Below are 4,861 nucleotides of genomic sequence, written 5' to 3' on the forward strand. Positions count from 1 at the left end.
GGGAGGGTGGGGGGTGGGAAGCTGGGGAGAGATAGCAAGGGGAGAAATGCCAGATGTAGGTGATGGGGAGGAAGGCAGCAAATCACACTGCCACGTGTGTTCCCATGCAACAATTTTGCATGTTCTTCACATGTACCCCCAAACCTAAAATGCAATAAAATAAATAAATGGGAAAAAAAAACAATTAAAACATTTGAAGTACTATAGCAATACTACTTAAAAACAAGTTGTGATCTACTTAGTTTGAATTCCAAGATTTTGATTCTTTCTCTCTCCCTTTTTTAAGTATTTACTGATAGTACAATATATTTTTATTAACTATAGTCACCACGTAGTACAATAGATTTCTTGAACTTATTTTTTCTATCTAACTAAAATTTTGTATCCTTTGACTGATATCTCTTCCTTCCCTCCCAACTACCACAGCCTTTGGCAATCCTATTTCTACAAGATCAACTTTTTTGATTCCATGTAAGAGTGAGATCATGCAGTGTTTGTCTTTCTGTATCTGGCTTCTTTCATTTAACATACTTTTCTCAAGGTTCATCTTGTCACAAATAGCAGAATTTTCTTCTTTTTATGGCTAAATAGTATTCCATTGCATACATATACATTTTTTATTTGTTCATCCATTGATGGACATTTAGAATTTTTCCGTATCATGGTTATTGTGAAAACCTTGCTTATTCTCTATACTCACCAGATTTTAAAAATGATTAGATATCACTGATGTGCTTAAAATTTCTTAAAATATTTACTTGAATAATAATTATTATTGAATAGAATCAAATGCAATCGAATTTTACACTAGTACTCCATTTCTTTATTTCCTGTTTTTCTCCATTTAAAACAATGTTGAAGATTTTGAATATTATTTGATTTTCTTCAGAGTATCTTACATTACATTTTAAGTGGTATTCAGTAAGAAAAATATTCACAGTTTTGGGGTCCATACTACTTTCATCTTTTTATTCAAGAGCTCTGTAATTTTCAAATCTCTATACTCATTATTTTGTGATTGAAATTGTCACTGGCAATTATATTACTCCCAGGGTTCAAAGCTATGAAAGTCATTATTTCATTTTTACAAGAGCAATCTAGTATATTCATAAAAGAAGTTGAGAAAGGGAAAATAGCAAAATTTTGGACATGGGAGAGTGAGTCAACTAGAAAAATTTGAATTCAGGCTGAACAGTACAGCTTCACCAATCACCTTGTGTGGTTTACCTGAAGACAAAATTGCATTAAGTAGGAGTCAGGTTATTCCAAGCACTAACAGAAAAGGATTGTTGTGTATATTTGAAGTGATCAGTCTTGTGTTTGTATAGAGCAATGGCTCAAAATGTAATCTATGGACCAGCAGTATTAGCATTATCTAGGAACTTTTAGAGAAACAAATTCTAAGCTCCCATCTTAGACCAATTGAATCAGTGCCCTGGTGGCAACACCCCAAAATCTCTGTCTTCACAAGTCTTCTCAGTAATTCTGATGCATGCAAAAGTGTATCTGCCTGAATAAATTGTAAAGTTAGGAAATAATGCCAAAAGAGTGGAGTTTGCCAATTGAGACTTTTGTAGGTGGTATATCATGACCAAGGAAATAGATGGTTGATATGGGATGATGAAAAAAATACCAGGAAATGAGAGGTCAAGGGAACTATTGGTTAAATTATGTATGTGCCTGTTCAATTCACCAAAATTGATTGTGAAGTACTATTGGATAGAAATTCAGTGAGTCGGGAGCAAATTTGGAGACAAGTTCTTGCATTATCACCCAGGCTTGAATGCAGTGGCATGATGATAGTTCACTAAAACTTTAGACTTCTGGGATCAAGTGATCCTTCTGCCTCAGCCTCTCAAATATTTGGGACTACAAATACATGCCACCATGCCTTGCTTATTATTATTGTAGAGACAGCATCTCACTATGTTGTCCAGGCTGGCCTTGAACTCCTGTCCTCAGGCATCCTCACACCTCAGCCTCCCAAAGTCACAGAATTATAAGGGTGAGTCATTGCACCTGGTCAGGAAGCAAACGTTTTTAATAAATCTGTAGCAATTGAGACATGAGCCAGCAACTACTAAATTAAACTGTGGTAGTTCAAATGAGCTGCTGTTGTTCTTTAAAAATATGAGGAGTAACATTTTTAAGTATTAAAAATGAGCAATGAACGCACCTATTCCACATCTAGGTACATTGCATAAGGCAAAAACAAAAACAAAAACAAAACAAATGTACAGACAAGTCAGCAGGACATAGTGAATCAGCATTGCAGACATTACATGTTTTCATGGAATAGACAGGTTCCTTTCTTTCCTGTAGGGTAAGCTCTTATTTTAGAAAATAAAATATTTGCCATCTTCAGAAAAGAATTAGCTTATGCCATGTTTAGGGAAGCACAAAATAGGGATTTTTTTTCAGGAAAACTGAAGTTAGAAATAAAAAAACTCAAAAGGATGAATTGAGATATTTACATGTTGGTATATATCTCAATATAACCAGAATATAAATATTTCAATTCATCCTATTATTTTATATACGTCTATTCAATTTTCACATAACCACAGATTCCTTTTATGAACAGCTCCACAAAAAAAAATCCTCCATCATTATCAATCTCTTATTTTTTCTCAATCTCTTAGCAACACACTTATTTTTTATTGATACCTCTTGTCAGTAATCTATATTACAATAGGCTGTCATTTATTTATTTGTATTCTCTACTTACCTGTAAAATATTTTATGAGGTTATGGACTTCACCTTGTCTCCCTCTACGTTATTAATTCTAATAGTTTCTGACATATATTCTGCAGTCAGTTATTTTTGCAGGATAAATAAATGAACACATTAATGACTCTCATGTTGTAATGATCAAAGCCCTCCATTAGATAGACTGACATATTTATTTTTACATCAGCTGCCATTGTTGCTGACAACTATGACTAATTTCTTAGGCAGTACGATATTTGTATAAATTCTCAAGGAGTAAACCTATGTCATTTTCACTAGATCTTCAAAGAGATTAGCGAAGAAAAAATGTTAGGAATCACTATTTAAAGAAAATAGATGTGAAAAAAAGATGAATCCCTGAAAATCCTCTCTCTGTCTCTCTCTCTCCATATTACATATGTAAATAGATGTATGTATATGAATAGATGTTAAAAAAAAGAGAAAGCCCTGAAAATCCTCTCTCTCTCTCTCTCTCCATACTTTAAATATATGTTTATGCATACGTATAAACATATATATGTTTATACATATTTATAAAGATAAAAATAACAGCATACCTCATCATCTAAGGCTACTACCTTTAGCAATATTCAATGATTTTATTTGTTTTAAATGTTTACATATTTTATTACCATACCATTTATTAACATAACCTGCATTTTTATTCAATAACATGACATAGACAGAAATTCATGACAATATGGATCTGGTTCATCTTTTCAATGGCTACATAATATTCCAATGCCAGTTTCTATCATAATACAGCTAACTAGTACTGAATGTTACACCCCTAACCATACAATGAACAGTGTAAAATGTGTACAGATGAATAATTCTCTATTTATGATAAACTCTGTGATGACCAAAAAGCCTCCTACATAACATGTAGAATTTTTTTTCTGATTTTTTACATCACTAATACTCTTATATTAACTATATTGTGTTACTATAGAAAATATTTAAAGGCTAACAAAACACAGCTGAAATCAGAGAATGGAGATGTTCAGATTTGCATACAGTTTAGTAGAAATTCAATAATAGCTATCCTTTTGAAAATAATCCTGAAACAGAAGAATATAGAACACAGAACCACCAACTATGGAATCTTTCTCACTGCCATGGACAGAAAGGGTGAAATCATGATCACTGATGGAAGCTGTTTCATGCAAATGAGGTTCAAATTAAAATATACTGTTCATCTGTATCAATGCTAATGTTGTAATAAATGTCTTGGAAAAATTTATTTGCCTCATTGGAAAATCAAGATTGATAGCAACTCAATTATTATTATCTAGATAATATAAGAAAACAAATATTAACTTACATACCCTAGAAAGTAAAAATATTCAGTGGGTTTTTGCTCTCATATTGAATCTCCATTTGTCTAATAAAAAAATCATTTTTGAGTAAAAGAAAATGTTTGTCTAATAAAAACGAATAATTAGGGCATAATACAAGGATATCTGTGTAAGAATATTGCAAATCTATTTGTCTGTCTTGACAGAATTAAAGCTGAGTCGTCAGTCTATACTTCCTAGGTTGCTACACTTTTCACTTTGAGAATTAGTTTTAGTTTGACCATTGTTCATTGTTCCTGGAACTCAGAACTTACTCAAGACCTATTACTTTCTTATTATTTAATTATTCAAACTGCCTTTTGTTGGAATATCAATCACAGTACCACCATCATTCTAAGATAAAACCCAGTGCAATTCCTGTCATTATATTTATGCAAGAAATGAATGTTTGACTTCCCAAATTATTTTTTTTGTATTTTTTAAAAATTATGCTTTAAGTTCTAGGGTACATGTGCAGATAATGCAGGATTGCAGATACCTGCCATGGTGGTTTGCTGCATCCATCCTCTCGTCACCAACATTAGATATTTCTCCTAATGTTATCCCTCCCTAATCCCCCCACCCCCTTATATCTCTCACCTAGCCCCCTAACACACCAACAGGCCCCAGTGTGTGACATTCCCCTCCCTGTGTCCATGTGTTCTCATGTTCAACACCCATTTATGAGTGAGAACAGTGGTGTTTGGTTTTCTGTTCTTGTGTCAGTTTGCTGAGAATGATGATTTCCAGTTTCATCCATGTCCCTGCAAAGGACATGAACTCATCCTTTTTT

The sequence above is a fragment of the Cebus imitator genome, unplaced genomic scaffold, assembly GCF_001604975.1.
Source record: "Cebus imitator isolate Cc_AM_T3 unplaced genomic scaffold, Cebus_imitator-1.0 Scaffold360, whole genome shotgun sequence".
NCBI lineage: Eukaryota > Metazoa > Chordata > Mammalia > Primates > Cebidae > Cebus > Cebus imitator.